Genomic DNA, 18535 nt, shown 5'->3' on the forward strand with positions numbered 1-18535 from the left:
TTCAAAAACTAATTAATCATTCATGCATAATTTATTATTTTTAAAAATAAACATTTAATTATTATTCCTAATATTTAACTTAGTATAACTACTTATGTTCAAATTTCATAATACTAATTGTACGTGTAAATTAGTATAAATTTTATACTCAATTTTACATTATCTTACTAATAGAATAATAATCTAATTTTTAGAGGACACACAAAGCTTCCCTCTTCATATTACATTATCAACAAGGACAACAATTAGATGACACTGGTGGTGCAAGTGATGCTACTGGAGCTATCATAGGCTGTGATGATTGAGGTTTCATACGCGATGATGACAGAGTTGTCGCATGTTGTGATGACACTAGTGTCATGGGTGACGATGATGGAGTTGTCACATGTTGTGATGACCCTAAAGGTGCATCTGATGATGGTCGAGGTACCATAGGTGAAGGAAAACCATCTAAATATGAGCCATGTTGAATGATAACATCTATCAATGATGTAGTTGCATGAAGAGTCTATAAATCAATAGAATCATTTACAATTGATGGGAGCACAAAATGAGGCATAGTTTTTCATGTTGTACATCTCCTCTCATGTTGTGGTATGACCCTACGAGCTCTAGTTCTATCCTACATAGAGCTTGTTCCTCTACCCTAGAACTAATGGATGTCAAAGTAATTTGGCTTCTTGCCAAGGATGAACTCACAATATAACTTTCTCAAAAAATATAGAGGCACCTCATAATTATTACATGGTGGTAGGTCAAATGCCATATACCACCTATCCTAAAAACATGATCTCATCCTAGCATGAGTGCACCAATGAATAGGAAAAGTTTTGGTTGTGTGTAATATGGAGTTGCCAGATATAGGATCAGTGAAAAGAGAACATATAGTACCTTTCTTTATGTCTTTGTCTTTCACAAGTGTTGATATGATAACCCATTGGCATAAAATATATGACATCTATCCCTCCATGTGCCCCATTTCGTAACCTCCCTAGACACTTCATTTGCATTTTGGGCCATTTGTTCAAGTGTATTCGCCAGGGCTGAGTGGTGAGAAAGTGTAGATGACCACAAACTATTGACTATTTGGGTAATGTTAGCACTTATTTGTGAGAGGAAATTTATGAGGTCCTCTTTTGTAGTAGTTAAATGATGTAATTGTATGCATAGAGGGTTTATAGGAGGTGGTGGTTGTTGAACAGGAACATTGAGTGGAGGGTTTTGTGGTTGTGTCACAACGGGTGTAGTGTTTTGTGTTTGTGTCATGACAAGTGGAGGGTTTGATTGTGTAGGAGCTGGTGTTTCATCTCTCCCTCATTTTCTTGGATTCCTTGATGCATCTATAAAAAAATAAATTATAAATTACAAAACTTATAAATTACAAAACCACATTACAAAATTTAATTTAAAAAATACATAAACGATGAATAGAATGAAGACCTACCTCGTTTCCAAGGTGCCATGGATGGAAATGCAATAAAAAGAAAAAATTATGATAAACTTGACCGGGTTTTGATGTTCTCCTTTGCACTCCATGATGATGTTGTCATTTGAGGGTATAAAAATGCCCTCAAAAGTGGACAACAGACAAAATAGTTTACAAAACCCGATTGGGTTATTGAAATTTTTGCTTCTTTTTTTTGTGGGGGGGGGGGGGGGGGGGGGTGGGGGTGGGGTGTCCACTTTTTTGTACACCAACTTGGTGTACACACCCCACAAGCCATGACATCTTATAACTTATTTATTTTGGTTTATATCTAGTACTTTTTACATTGACTTATATTCTTAAGAAACACATCAATGGTTAGGAAGAGAACATGTTAACTTGCACCATCTTACTAACCAATACATGTACATTTCAACTCTTATGCTTTAATATACATGTAGCCCTCTCCCTCACTCTCCCTTAATTTGGTTATATTATTGATTTGAGGGTTTCCTCTTTAGTTGTACTTGGATGCCTATAAGTGGATGCATAGTTGATTCAAACATAAAAAAATTGTTTTAAATTGAAAATATATACAATTTTTTTATGAAAATGTTTTGGACCACTTCTTTTTTAATCCATCATTAGGATAAAGAGAGTGAAAGAGTCATGATCAATAATAGAGTGTGATTTAAAACATTCATACAAAAATCTTGTAGACACAATTTTAACCCAAAAACAAAGTTCTATTTATACTATAGTTTGTGGTAATCTCTTATCATTGATTTGAAGATATCATTTCTTCATTTAGACCTTTGTTTCACAAACAAGATCATTTGCTAAATACCTTACAAATTGATCTCATGCATAACACAAATGTATACAAGAAATAAAAATTGTTTGTATCTCATTGACCTTCCATATCTCTTCCACATACCTATTGCACACCAAGATACAATTGCTAGTTATAATAATTCAATGCACAAATTTCTTTTAAAATTTAATTCTAATATATTGTTGTATGAAAAAACTATTTAAAAATATAAAATTTAATAAATAATGTATAAACTCTTTTTTGATAATTGAAATCATTTTATATAAATTGAAATTTTAAGTTAAAAGCTCTTTAAAATGTCATTATACAGAAAATACTCCACCACAAAAAGTACTATATAAATATTATTATAATAAATTAAATATAAACTAAATAGACAAAAGCTCATATTACATGGAATGAAGGAAGAAACGGTGTCCACATTTGACAACATAGTGAGTTTTGGTGTTATTTAGAGCATAACATTCAATACACTCAGTATGGCAAAACTTATGAAAGATAAAGCCATAGTTGAGCACGCTCAAGCTAGAGTAGTACTGGGATGGATGACCTCCCGAGAAGTCCAGTGCTTCACATGAGAAATGCATTTGAGTTGAATCACTGCTCATGAAATATGGGTCAAGAGTTTGACTAAAATACTACATTATTAAATCGTGATAGCAATATCAAAATTTAACTTCTTGTGAAAATTATCTCCTACTTATCAAAGTCATATTGGTTTACAAATTTACCTCGAGCTTTTATCTTCCATTCTCCCGCTCACTTGTGAAGGGAAAAAGATGTCACCACCCCTAACCACACAGTTACCCCACCATACCATCAACAGAAAGCATTCACTTCTTTACCTCTGGACAATCTCTCAACCCAGGTCTGCGGAGCTTCCTGATAATCTTGGGGTCTGTTGTGGCCGCTTAATTTAGCGTCGTCTAAATCCATCTATAACTTCCACACAACTTTTAACATTTAGGGCGCTCCCGTTTGCATGGACGGCGGCGTCTATCACAAAATGAGTACAGAATTTGCAAGAACAATAGTACGAAACCCAATCAGCCCCTCCAGAGAAATCTGTTTACAAAAATGAGGGGAACAGAAATCGAACTCCTCTTAGCTCTGTGTCTCTCCCTAAAAACTAATGAATAGTACTTTTCCAGCTAATGAAATCCAATTTGATTCAGAGAGGTTACAGAGACGGTCCTGTCAAATACCCCACGGGTGTTCTGTTCGTTTAAAACTGCACCGTTTCTTACTTTTACTGTTTTTAGAATATAGGTGCACTTATGATAGAACGAAGAATGCCCAGAGAGAGAGAGTTTAAGTGCAGTTGATTGAAAATGATATATTAACAAAACACAATGAGACTCATGCGTTAACAACGAAAAAAAGCACAGAACAGAGTACAGAGCACGGCCAGAAGTATATCAACAAATTTCACACTAATCACCTCAGCTAGGGAATGAAGCTTGCCCTCTGTGATAAATCTGCGGCTGCACGGGCTGTGGCCTTCATTGTACTCCCTCCTTCCATGACTGCCATCTTCGCCTGCTCCTTCAATTCCTTCATTTTCTCCCTCGCCCTTCTTCCCTCTTCTCCGTCCATCAATTCCTTCACTGCTCTCTCCACTTCTTCTTTATTCACAAATCCCTTCTTGTCCATCCCCGAGTCTATGGCTACCTCAATCTGCTTCACCAAAATGACCCTGTTCATCCCCTGTTCGGCAGCAACAGGCCAAGCGATCATGGGAACTCCATGACAAACACTCTCCAACGTAGAATTCCACCCACAATGAGAAAGGAAGCCTCCGGTGGACGGGTGAGAAAGAACTGCTACCTGAGGAGCCCAATTAAGAAGAACCAGCCCTTGGTCACTGGTTCGACTCTCGAAACCCTCCGGCAAAAGCTGAGAAATGTCAGTTTCAAGAGAAGAAGAGTCCCCAGATTTGAACCCGCGTAGCACCCAGAGGAAGCGATGGCCGCTAGCTTCCAGTCCAATCGCCAGATCTGTTATTTGCTCCCTTGACAAAACAAGTCCGCTTCCAAATGCCACAAACAGAACTGACGAGGGAGGCTGCTGATCCAACCATTTGAGGCAGGTAGAGTCATCGGAAGCATCAGACTTCGTGAACATCAAGGGGCCTACTGGATACATTGGGGGTTTTCCAGGCGTTGTTAGGGTTTTCATGGCTTCCTCCTCCACTTCAGCAAAGGTGTTTATGAGAATCCCCGATGCTTCCCTCAAGCGGGAGGCATGGTCGAGCATCCACTTAAACCCCGAACTCGATCTGTCCTGAACGCTATGCACCAAATCTGTTGCAGGAATCAGCGGAAGCCCCGGTATATCCACCTCAAAATCGGCGTCTTTGAATGAAATCTTAATTTCCGAAACGAGCTTTGGAAGATGCAACAAGAAGCACACAAAGGAAGCATTCGACGGAACGAATAAATAACATGGCATCTTCAGTTTGGCAGTAACATCGAGCAGTTCCGTACAGAAGAGGTCTGTAATAAATGAAGATGAACGCAACGATTGCAGAACGTCTTCGATGTGTGGCTTTGCTTTCATCAAGAACCTCGTAAAGCGTGCTTCCAATTTCATGTCCCCCTCGTCTTCTTCGTCAGGGATGTGTGGAATCTCTGCAAGGCGTATGTCGAGAGCAGAGGAGGCCAATCGATCGAGCACTGCGGGTTGCTGAGAAGTCCACATCCACCTGCTGATGATGAGAGTGATGGAGAAGCCATGAAACTCACAGAGCCTCTTTGCAAACTCAACTAGTGGAAGGAAGTGGCCCATTGCCCCGCTGACGGGAAAAATGACGACATGGGGCTTCTCCATCGAAGGCCGAGGTACTGGAAATGTATATTGTAAGAAAAAGTAAAGGCAAAGCTGTAATTCAGCAGAGTCGAACTCGGCTCAATCATGAGAATTTATAATACTAATATGTATGTCAAAAAAATAACTCTCCATTATTCATCGACTACGTTCAATGCGCCCTTGGCTAAATAGCCGAACAAATAACTGTCACAGCAGGTACATTTTTTCGACTGCATAGACGTCGCCGTTCAATGCTAACATAAATAATAAAATGGTAATAATAATAATAATAATTATATAAGGGTTCCTAAAATAATAGAATATTAAAGTAATAGTACATTTAAAACTTTAATTCACCTAATAAACCTAATTTTAAATGAATAGGTCCTAACTTCTATTCAAATAGAACATTCTACTAACCACTAGTCAAATTATGTGACTACAAAGATCACAAAAAATAAATTAAAAAATTATAATATATTAAAAATAATATTTCTTTTAATCAATTTGTTTTTCTTCTTCTATTTTTCATATATTCATTTCAATTTTAAATAAAAATATATTTTCTTTCAATGATCGATTGCAATTGAATTTTTTAAAAATCAATTAAAATTTGTTTCTTTTATTTTGAATTGTATATTCACGTAATTTCTTATTATAATAATTTATAAGTCATAGATTAAATCCATAAAACATAAAGATAATAACTTAATAAAAATTATTATATTATAATATAAAAATTCAAATTAAATTTAATGTATCCACATTTTATCTATATAATTTTTTAATTAAAAAATTAATTTTATTTAACATTTGAACTTGTATTTTTTATACATATATAAATAATAATAAATATAGTGTATATAATAACCAAAAATTAAATAAATAAATAGTGTATATACTATTTAACTATGATAAAAAAAAATTTAAAACATATTTCAATTTTAAAATTTACAATTTTAAATATTTACATAATTTCTTAATTTAATCATTATCATAATAAGTTTATTGGCACCCCCTCCTCTTCCCCCTTCTTATTAATCTTTTTATCTTTAATTTCTCCTATTCTCTCTCTACCTTTGTCCCTTAGCTTAAACCTACTAGCTTATATATATATATATATATATATATATAGGCTAGTAGCAGTCACCGCACACCATGGAAGCGATTTTTTAAAGGAATCTGGATGTTTATAGTTAAGGGCAAATTATTTTTTTATTATTAAATATATTTGTATAAAGTTACTATAAAATTATTCTTCAACATTTTATATTTTAATTCTATATACGGTGTTTTATTTGCATAACTTTGATTTATTTTTATTTAAAGGATTTTGGTATATAAAATGTTATAGTTAGGAGTAGAGTTATGGTTAGGGTTAGGGCTAGAGTTATGATTAAAATTAAAATTACAGATAGAGTTAGGATTACAATTAGTGGTAAAGTTAGGGTTACAATTAGAGTTGGAATTAGAGTTAGGGTTAGGGTTAGGGTTAGAGTTAGAGTCAGGGTTAGAATTAGGGTTAGGGTTAGGGTTAGGGTTAGAGTTAGAGTTCAGTTAGGGTTAGGGTTAGGGTTAGAGTTAGGGATATAATTAGGGTTACAATTAGGGTTATGGTTAGATTTAGGGTAAGAGTTAGAATTAGAGTTATGGTTTGAGTTAGAGTTAGAAAAAGGGTTAGAGTTAGAGTTAGAGTTAGGGTTAGGGTTAAAATCAGAGCTAGCACTATGATTAGAATTAGAGCTAGGGTTAGAGTTAGAGTTAGAGTTATGGTGAGAGTTAAGGTTAAAATTAGGGTTAGTGTTAGAGTTAGGGTTAAGGTTAGGCTTAGATCTAGAGTTAGGGTTAGGGTTAGGGTTAGGGTTAGGGTTAGGATTAGGGTTAGGGTTAATGCTAGGGCTAGAGATAGAGTTAGGATTAGGGTTAGGGTTAGGATTAGAGTTACAGTTAGAGTTAGGGTTACAATTAGGGTAAGAGTTAGGGTTTGAATTAGAGATAGAGTTACAATTAGAGCTAGAGTTATGGTTAGAATTAGAGTTAGTAAGTAAGTAAGTAAGTAGGTTTTATAGTCCACGACACTATGCCATAGTTTTTGGATTTACATATGGTGACAGTGATATGGGACTACCTCGTACTCTTTTTCGAGAGGCGCTTGGTGCTACAAATGAGGCGTACATACCCTACCCCCCAGTGGGATTTGAACTTGTGACCTCTCTTTCAAGAGTACAAGTTCTCCACCACTAGGCCAACTCAGGTTAGAGTTAGAATTAGAGTTAGGGTCAAAGTTAGGGTTAGAATCAGGGTTAGGATTAGAGTTAGGGTTAATATTAGGGCTATAGTTAAAGTATGGATTAGCATTAGGGTTAGGGCTACAATTAGAGTTAGAGTTAGAGTTAGAGTTAGAGTTGGAGCTAGTGTTAGAGTTAGAGTTAAGAGTTAGAGTTAGAGTTAGAGTTAGGGTTACGATTAGGGTTAGAGTTAGTACTAAAATTAGGGTTAAATTTAGGATTATATATAGGGTTAGGGTTAGAGTTAGGGGTAGAATTCTAGAGTTAGAGTTAGGGTTAGAGTTAGAGTTAGGGTTAGGGTTAGGGTTAGGGTTATAATTAGAGTTAAAGTTAGAGTTAGAGTTAGGATTAGGGTTAGGGTTAGGGTTAGGGTTTGAGATGAAGTTAGAGTTAGAGTCAGAGTTAGAGTTAGAGCTAGAGTTAGAGGTAGGGTTAGAGTTAGAATTAGAGATAGAGTTAGGGTTAGGTTTAGGGTTAGAGATAGGGTTAGGGTTAGAGTTAGGGATAGAATTAGGGTTATAATTAGGGTTATGATTAGAATTATAGTTAGGATTAGGGTTTGAATTAGAGTTACAGTTACAGTTTGAGTTAGAGTTAGAAATAGGGTTAGAGCTAGAGTTAGAATTAGAGTTAGAGTTAGGGTTACAATCAGAGCTAGCATTAGGGTTAAAATTAGAGCTAGGGTTAGAGTTAGAGTTAGAATTAGAGTTAGAGTTAGAGTTAGAGTTAGAGTTAGGGTGAGAGTTAAGTTCAGAATTAGGGTTAGGGTTAGAGTTAGGGTTAGGATTAGATTTAGAGTTAGAGTTAGAGTTAGGGTTAGGGTTGGGATTATGGTTAGAGTTAGACTCGGGGTTGGCATTAGGGTTAGGGTTAGGGTTATAATTAGACATAGAGTTAGGATTAGGGGTAGGATAAGAATTAGAATTAGAGTTAGGGTTAGAGTTAGGGTTTGAGTTAGAGTTAGATTTAGAATTAGAGCTAGAGTTAGGGTTAGAATTAGAGTTAGGGATAGAGCTAGAATTAGAGTTAGGGTTAGAATCAAGGTTAGGTTTAGAGTTAGTGTTAGCATTAGGGCTATAGTTAAATTTTGGGTTAGCATTAGGTTTAGGGTTATAATATCTAGATGCACCCCATTATCTCTCTCTCCCTACTCTTTCGATACACCCCATAATCTCTCCCTCCCTCCCAATACTCCCCTTATTCTCTCTCTCTCTCTCTCTCTCTCTCTCTCTCTCTCTCTCTATGTATTCCCCCTATTAAAATTTTAATATTATTTCTATTTAGTAGTAGATACAGGGTTAAGGTTAGGTATATAATTCACTAAGTGCTTAGTACAATCACATATAGAGTTAGGATCCAAGGTTTGTAATTTCATTAATATGACACTTAATGTTATGGTTAGGGTTTATAAGTGGTTAAATGCTACACTAAAACAAGGAACATGTGAAGTAGGAGAGCACATGTAGTGTTGAAGTATTATGAGTAGAACTATGGTCAGAATTGGGATATAGGTTTTAAAAGTGACACTAATAGTGGAATATTTTAAATTGTATCTTGTTTATGAAAGTGAAATTATAAGTCCCAACACAACTATTTAGATGATGTAAAATGTGTGAAAAATAGATAAGAATCAATTTTATTGAAAATATTTCTCCATGATGATGTAAGAACATTATATATTGCTGAATTTTTAATAATGCTAATGCAAGTTTTATTTCAATGATTAAGAATTATAATCAATAAGCATGCCTATCATGAAGGACATCTATGTAGACTTATGATTTTATTTTTTTAATTAACATACTTATTAGCCACATCCGTTGAAGATATCTTTTGTCAAAAAAGTTAAAAAATTCTTGTTCTCTTCTTGATCAAGAAAGTTAAATAGAACAATGGAAAAACACAACTCATAATACAAGTAATTAGAAGAAGTAAAAGCCTAAAACCAGAGACAAGAATGAACAATATACATAACATTGATCTATAATGGTGTAAATACATGCCACATTCTTCAATGATTATGATTGTTTTACAACCTTTATTTAAACAATGATTGTGAAAGACTTCTTTCGGGCATATGCACCGAGTTGTGGTGCCAAAAAGATGACAAGTTTTTTTTTTTTTTCTAATTTTCAATAGCGCGTACATGCTATTCTGATGTCCAAAAAGTTATATGATGGGCTGCAGACCCGCGGCCCATCATTTTCATTTTGTTTTTTTGGCTCTCCAACAGTGCGTACGCAGGTTTGACAGCAAAAATTCACCACCACTTGCCAAAATGCCTCCTCACCGACGAAATCCAAGACAACGAGCACACCCACGACGACAAGGTAAGTGATATAAACTTAACTTTGCATTGTTTAATATGTTTTCCATATTGTTTTATTGGTTTTTGATATTCTTTTGTAGGGTTTTACAAATTTCATTTAGATTTGTTTATTTAGTTGGATTTCAATTGATTTTTTATCAGGAAATGTCCATAATCAACCAAAAAATTCACAAAACCCTCAAGAACCTCAAAATCAAAACCCTCCTCAAGAAGAACAACAAATTCCACAACCTGAACCAATTGCAAGACCTCCGCTAGGCACACAAGAAAATATAAGAAATGAAATATAGAGAGGCAAAACTGAATTAGAAAGACTCATTTCTCGGTTGAAAGAATCTGGACAAACCAATCCAATGAGGGCTCAATTGGCATCATCCCTCAAATCCATTAACACTCAGATAGCCTCAGTTAGTGGTCAGTTAGATATTTGGTGGGCTAAGAGGGATGAACAAAAAAGATTTTATGCAAATAAATTGTCATATGAAGATGTTAAAAAAAAAGAAATATCAAAAGGTAGTATATGTGCATTATTTAGAAAACCCGATGAGCCAAATACTGTTAGAGAGGGTACTAAACGATTCCCCATCCATTGGTGCGTACACGATGCTATTAGAAATAATTTTTGGGATAGATGGTGGATGGTTTTTGATGCCCCTCCTTGCAACAATCATGAGGTCCCCATGTATTTTTTGAAGAAATTTTATTGTGAGTTTGTCCTTGGGGAGATCCCCAATTATTTTGATATGTTAGACTCCCAGGGTAGAGGTGGGGGGTCATCATTTGAGAGGCCAGGAGCACTTCATGACGCTAATCTAGTTAGGGCACCTGTGGTCTATCCACAGCACGAGCATGTGATTATTCCTTCAGTTGTGAAAGAACATGTAGAGGCCAGCACTCTAGGGACCATTAATGCTTTGACATGGACCCTCATCCATTCCACGAGCCCATTAGTTGAGGGGGAGCCTTCTATGCATTGTGGTCACATGTGCACTTCATGTGGATACCTATGCACATTTGGCACTCATGCCGGAGATGGTGCGAATGATGGGCTTGTCACCGATGAGTTCCTGAACGAGACATTTGGCATTGACACACAGGTAAATTACTAATTTGATCACATTTCATATGTATAGTGAATGATTAATTAATTAGCATTTATTGACATTGTTCAAAATTTAGGGTCAAAGTGTTGTTGGGCCTAGCAGCGATCCTCTAGGCCCATTTTTTGTCCCTTCGACGAGTCCTGAGGTATGTATCAATTTAATCATTTTAATTAATACATATATTTATTACATAATCATATTAAGGATTGACAAAAAAAATTATGCATGTGCATCAGTTCTCCACAGGACCCTCAACCTTTACCATAGACATAGAGCAGAGACATGATATGAGCTTCACACAGGTATAGTTGTTTCATGTTAATTTAATTCATTTGATTATATTTATTCCATGTTTCATGTTAGATATAACGTGTATTGTATGACATGTAGCTCATGATGTCGGACACACCTCCTCATCTGCGATAGTCTGTTGATAGTGGAGTGGCCGCAGCTGTGGCTAGCTCATAGCCATTGACAGAGGTATGAAAGAATTTTCTTCGTTTTAGTTGTTGTTTATAATAGTTAATCTCAAAATTTCTAATGCTACTTATAAGTGATTATATTTATTGAATTGTTGTAGGGTCTTATCACGCCTGATCGTCCACGAGCATTTGAGGTGGACTTACAGAGTGACTATTTGTTGGTGGTAAGAAAATAATTGATTTTGTGTGTACATATATTTGATTTCAACGTATAATAAATATTGATTCATGTCTACTTTCTTTGTATCAGTTGGACCTGGAGAAGAGCCTCAACAAGAGGTCAAGTGAGCGTGTTAGGAGGGCCCCGTCATCTCCACTGTCTCCCTCCACACGACGGCAGAGGATGTCGAGAGACTTGTTCCCTTCCCCTCGTGGCAAGGAAAAGATGTAGTTGAGATATTCCATACATACATACATACATATATATATATATATATATATATATATATATATATATATATATATATATATATATATATATATATATAGAGAGAGAGAGAGAGAGAGAGAGAGAGAGAGAGAGAGAGAGAGACTTGTTTCCTTCCCCATGTATATATATAGGCATTAGAGAGACATATTCGACATACATTTGATGTACATATGACATTCTATATTTGATGTATGACATTTATTTGATGTATGACATTATTGGTTAATATATGATATGTTTGTTCATATACGACATTATTGGTTATCATAATATATTATGTGTTTGTTAATGTATATGACATTATTGGTTATCATTTTATATTACATGTTTGTTCATGTATGACGTTAAATTAGATATGTTCGTGTATGACATTAAATTAGATATGGGCATGTATGAAATTAAATTCAATTGCTAGAGAGTTGCCATTATGTCTACCAACTAGTAGATGTTATTTTTTGCTTTATTAGTATTTCTCAAAAACTACAAAGAAGTTGTTTCTGGTGAATAGTTGTAAACAATTGTGATCATCGACTTCATGTACTCATGGCTTTGGTTGCGAACACTCGTAACTTTGGCTATAAGCATCCATGGCTTTGGCTATGTGCACTAGTGGCTTTGGCTATGAGCATTTATGGCTTTGGTTGTAGGCACAATATAGCCTTGGCTGTAGGTTGTCTTTCTTGTTGCATCTCAAAGTTACCTTCAAGAATATCATTAGTCTAAGATCATTACAATTAAAATACTATGACATAATACCTTGGAAATAATAGTCTTTAACCCATTACTTTATTTGTTAAAACATCATGTATTATCTACTATAGTGCTTCTACTCAAATATGTTTTAAAAAATACTTAGTATGGCAAAGAAATGTTTATGGAAAGCTTGTCAAATAGGATATTGAAGAACTAAATGTGGACAGTCATTAGTACCCATCAATAAGAACACAGACATCTTTCTCAAGCAAGCCATATGACATTAGCTTAATTTATAAATTTCCTTTGCAAATAACTAGAAGATGCTATGAATCTTAATACAGAGTTAATCATGAACTCATTATTCCATCCAAGAAGCATATATCACCCTAAGCCAATTAACCGACAGGATAAAAATTAATTCAATTTCAACAAAATTTTGAGTATAACAAGCATCTTATGGATTCTTACAAGAATTAACATGATGTTCACAAGAGAATTACAAGTTCTCGTAATGCTATTTCACATATTGTAATCATATTCAATTTTGAATGGCCATTTGTGTTACAAGCATAAATTTTCTTTAAGGTCTTTTAATTCTAGACATGAATTTTATTCTGAAGCCTTTCTATGACAACCCACTCAATGCATATATTGTTGTTCCACATTATGCTGATTTGACTTTCATTAGTTGATTTGGGTCTAGACATGACGTTATTCACTACCTTTTTTATATATTATTTTTTTGTAGTGAGGTTCTAGCCTGAATGAATATATTAATCATCGAATTTGTGAACCTTGGTCGAGATCCTTACAAATATATTTTCAAATTGGACCTCAAATAGTTTTCTCAGTCACCCCCTGTACACAGATACTGAAATTGTAGTTAATTACAAAATTAATACTGAATTAACACAAGTTTAATTGAGAAGTATTATGTACCTCAATAGGCTAGATTATTATTGACCAGGAAGCTTTCTCTTAGAGTAGTTGGTTTCCTAAATCTTTAGTGCAATGACACTCTTATGGAATGTGGAATTAGGTATGCTAGCTAAGGAATGTTCTTTAAAAGGCAGAGGAAAGTCAAGACTCACATGTTTCCAATCAATATAAATGTTTAAATTGCTTCTCTAATTTTTTCTATTTATGATCTTCTTAAAACTTAACTTTCTAAATGCATTGATGGGGAAATAAAGATCTTCTAGGAACTAAAGGCTAATCATGTTTAATACTTACAATTCTTTGTTTTTATCTAATAATTTAAAAAAGATTGTACAAGTGTTTTCAAAGAGCAACACTTGTCACTAACATCATAAGAAGGAATATCCAATGAGAATTACCACTGATCCCCCACCACCAAATTCAAGAGAAAACAAAAATCCACTACTAAAGAGATAGTAACAATGATCATCCCTAGTCTCTCCCTTATCACAAAATGATTACCATCAAAATTTGCATTTCCAATTGTGTCATGTGTGTTGAAGCAATAGTAACATTTTCACTCTCTTACCTAATGTCTCCCATTTCTGAAACTCCTGGGGAAGGGCAAGGCCATCTTCTCAGTACTTCAAAATACAACGAGTTCCATTTTTTCCCATATTGATAATCGTTGACTTAAAGTATAGTCAAAGTATTGACAGCCCACATGAACTCAACCTTTGAACATCCCATCTGTAAATGACCTCATAAAGAAAGTTCAATAAACCTGCATGAAATAGTGAAACAAAAGTTGCATACTTGTGAAGATGATCAGACTGCAGGTGATCAATATGTCTCAAATCTATATTCAGTTCTTTTACTATGCATATAAATGGTTTATTATATAAAAGACTTATATCCACCAGATAAATAATCATTTTCTTACTATGCTATCCTTATCCTTGGCTGATCTCTGGTAGACCATTTATTAACCATCCTCCTTCGATCTATAGGTCACTGTATTAATCTGGTTCATCTTGTCTCTACTTTAATTAATAAGAATTGGCAATCTCAGGGATTGCCAAAAGAGGAATGGGTCCAAGTGGAAGATAGGATTTAGAAGTGAGTTTAATTAAAATAGAATAAATAGTGTATTACAAAAAGGAGAATGGTATGTTCTTCGCAATCTACTCCCTTATACATTCTATCAATGTTTCACATTGAACCTGATAGAGAACATCACAACACATAACTAGCAACATAGAACATACCTCCTAGCCACCTCAAGAACATAAAATTTCAAAAACCAAAGTGCACAAGTTTAAATTCAAAGCCTCAAAGGTCAAGAGCACAACAAAAATAATAAAATAAATAAATACGAACAAAACCCACATTTGATGGAATCACAGAAAATCTGGTGGCTAGATAGTTACAAGCTGATTCAAGCTAATCCTTCATCACCATTAAGGTTGAAAATAACATACCCAATTGAAAACCAATTTACATATACAAAGTGACTAACATTACTCACAAAGAGGGAGTAGAAGCTACACACTACCTTGCATCCAAGGTGTGCTAAAGAACATAACCAAACTCTTGGAGATCATATAATCCTAAGTTTACATAATCTGGTAGTAACATATTTCATTAACTTATGAAACATTTACCAAGTTCCATGATTTGTATTTCCAAAAATGACATGCTACATACACTTTCCAACAATATAATTAAGATACGCATCACCTAAGATGGCATTGTAGAATGAAAATGGAATGGGATCTCCAAAAAGTGAGAGAGGTTATTGTAGGTCTCTACAACACAGTCCTGTAGGAACTAGAATCTCATGCATATCTCACACAAGCTCCGAGATATGCCCCGTCAAAGATTGCAGCCTTGTGGCATTTAGTGACCCTTAGGGACATTCCAGTTGAGTGTGCCTGAGAATGTTTGAGCACTGAAGGGGATAAGATGAGGTTGGGGATAGGGTTTACTTGGCCACTCGAAGCTAATGGAGCAGATAGTTTGATCCCATGATGAAAGATGAGAGAGATTTGGCAGTTGGCAACTTTGTATTGGCCAACACTACAAGTTTCAGCATCATCCGAGATGGCATTGTAGAATGAAAATGAAATGTGATCTCCAAAAAGTGAGAGAGGTTATTGTAGGTCTCTGCAACATGGTCTTGTAGGAACTAGAATCTCATCCATATCTCACATGAGCTCTGAGATATGCCCCATCAAAGATTGCAGCCCTGTGGCATTTAGTGACCCTTAGGGACATTTCGGTTGAGCGTGCCTGAGAATGCTTGAGCACTGAAGGGGACAAGAAGAGGTTGGGGATAGGGTTTACTCGGCCACCCAAAGCTAATGGAGCAGACAGTTTGATCCCACAACGAAAGATGAGAGAGATTTGGCAGTTGGCAACTTTGTACTGGTCAACACTGCAAGTTTCAACATCACCCGAGATGGCATTGTAGAATGAAAATAGAATGCGATCTCCAAAAAGTGAGAGAGGTTATTGTAGGTCTCTGCAACATGGTCCTATAGGAACTAGAATCTCATCCATATCTCACACAAGCTCCAAGATATGCCCCATCAAAGATTGCAGCCCTGTGGCATTTAGTGACCCTTAGGGACATTCCAATTTAGCGTGCCTGAGAACGTTTGAGCACTAAAGGGGACAAGACGAGGTTGGGGATAGGGTTTACCTAGCCACCCAGAGCTAATGGAGCAGACAGTTTGATCCCACGATGAAAGATGAGAGAGATTTGGCAGTTGGCAACTTTGTACTGGCCAACACTGCAAGTTTCAACATCACCCGAGATGGCATTGTAGAATGAAAATGAAATGTGATCTCCAAAAAGTGAGAGAGGTTATTGTAGGTCTCTACAACATGGTCCTATAGGAATTTGAATCTCATCCACATGAGCTCCAAGATATGCCCCGTCAAAGATTGCAGCCCTGTGGATTTAGTGACCCTTAGGGACATTCCAGTTCAGCGTTCTTGAGAATGTTCGAGCACTAAAGGGGACAAGATGAGGTTGGGGATAGGGTTTACCCGGCCACTCGGAGCTAATGGAGCAGACAGTTTGATCCCACGATGAAAGATGAGAGATATTTGGTAGTTGGCAACTTTGTACTGGCCAACACTGCAAGTTTCAACATCACCCGAGATGGCGTTGTAGAATGAAAACAGAATGCGATCTCCAAAGAGAGAGAGAGGTTATTGTAGGTCTCTGTAACAAGGTCCTATAGGAACTAGAATCTCATCCATATCTCGCACAAGCTCTGAGATATGCCCCATCAAATATTGCAGCCCTGTGGGATTTAGTGACCCTTAGGGACATTCCAGTTCAGCGTGCCTGAGAATGTTTGAGCACTAAAGGGGATAAGACGAGGTTGGGGATAGGGTTTACCCAGCCACCCAGAGCTAATGGAGCAGATAATTTGATCTCACGATGAAAGATGAGAGAGATTTGGCAGTTGGCAACTTTGTACTGGCCAACACTGCAAGTTTCAACATCACCCGAGATGGCATTGTAGAATGAAAATGAAATGCGATCTCCAAAAAGCAAGAGAAGTTATTTTAGGTCTCTGTAACACAGTCTTGTAGGAATTGGAATCTCATCCATATCTCACACGAGCTCCGAGATGTGCCCTGTGAAAGATTGCAGCCCTGTGGCATTTAGTGACCCTTAGGGACATTCTGGTTCAGTGTGCCTAAGAACTTTCGAGCACTGAAGGGGACAAGACGAGGTTGGCGATAGGGTTTACCTGGCCACTCGGAGCTAATGGAGTAGACAGTTTGATCCCACGACGAAAGATGAGAGAGATTTGGCAGTTGGCAACTTTGTACTGGCCAACACTGCAAGTTTCAGCATCACCCGAGATGGCGTTGTAGAATGAAAACGGAATGCGATCTCCAAAAAGTGAGAGAGGTTATTGTAGGTCTCTGTAACACGGTCTTGTAGGAACTAGAATCTCATCCATATCTTGCACGAGCTTCGAGATATGCCCCATCAAAGATTGCAGCCCTGTGGCATTTAGTGACCTTTAGGGACATTCCAGTTCAACATGCCTGAGAATGTTCGAGCACTAAAGGGGACAAGACGAGGTTGGGGATAGGGTTTACCCAGCCACTCGGAGCTAATGGAGCAGACAGTTTGATCCCACTACAAAAGATGAGAGAGATTTGACAGTTGGCAACTTTGTATTTGCCAACATTGCAAGTTTCAATATCACCCGAGATGGCGTTATAGAATGAAAATAGAATGCAATCTCCAAAAAGCGAGAGAGGTTATTGTAGGTCTCTGCAACACGGTCCTGTAGGAACTTGAACCTCATCCATATCTTGCACGAGCTCTTAGATATGCCCTGTCAAAGATATTTGAATTCACAGTGTTTAATGAGAATATAGTTGAGGCTTGCTTTACTTTTCTATGTTAAGTTTGGCTTTCAATTTTGGTTTCCCTACTTATCTATGTGAAAGTTCCACTTTCATAAGTAACATGGATGCAATAATACTAAATTAAGTATAGGTCCATGGTTCTAGAAGCTTCACATAGCTTCTCTTCAACTATGGATCTTGTAAGCATTATACCATGACTATTGGTGTTGTGAGAATATACAAAGCATATATATTGTTTCACCAAATGTCTTCAATGAACATGAACTATATGGAAGAAGAGAAGACATGTTGCAAAGTCTGAAAAAATTTTCTTCAAGAAATGTAAGGAGCCATGGGTGATTCATCCAAATTATTTGGTAAAATAAGAGGAGGAATGAATCAACCTTGATGATAGAGGTAAATGCTGAATAATATTTATTTAATCACATTGTTTGAAAAAAATTTAATGAACTTTAAATACAATTGAAAGAAATGGAATTGATCTCCCTTACTCATGTAGATGAATAAAATTGGAATTTAAAAAAGAGAGGGACATCCACCATAAAACCATGCAATCATGCACTTCTTGATGGGAGTATCATAAGTTCATTGTTAGATGGATATGCCAAATGTGGAAGAATTAAAAGGAAAATATGTTGATTGATTGAATACAAGCATCAAACCAATGTGATAACAAAAAATCAAAGTTGATTTCATAAGGTCTAAGAATATCATATAATTCATTTATCAATAATTTGAAACATCATAAGCATATGTCTAATAATGTCATACATGAAATATATGTAAAAAATGACATACATAGAAAAAATTATACAA

The 18535-nt window shown here is 36.0% G+C and overlaps 1 pseudogene across 1 annotated transcript; it reads right to left on the bottom strand.

The window, feature by feature from the left end:
* Positions 1–2595: 2595 nt before the first annotated feature.
* Positions 2596–5308, bottom strand: LOC149533071 (UDP-glycosyltransferase 72B1 pseudogene; annotated as a pseudogene). Its single transcript, XR_016357240.1, has 2 exons — positions 2993–5308; positions 2596–2861 (listed from the first exon to the last, which is right to left on the bottom strand). The product of XR_016357240.1 is annotated as a UDP-glycosyltransferase 72B1 pseudogene (transcript).
* Positions 5309–18535: the final 13227 nt, after the last annotated feature.

Source organism: Cupressus sempervirens, chromosome 10 (genome assembly GCF_028749045.1).
Source record: "Cupressus sempervirens isolate cs-2001-9-10 chromosome 10, ASM2874904v1, whole genome shotgun sequence".
NCBI lineage: Eukaryota > Viridiplantae > Streptophyta > Pinopsida > Cupressales > Cupressaceae > Cupressus > Cupressus sempervirens.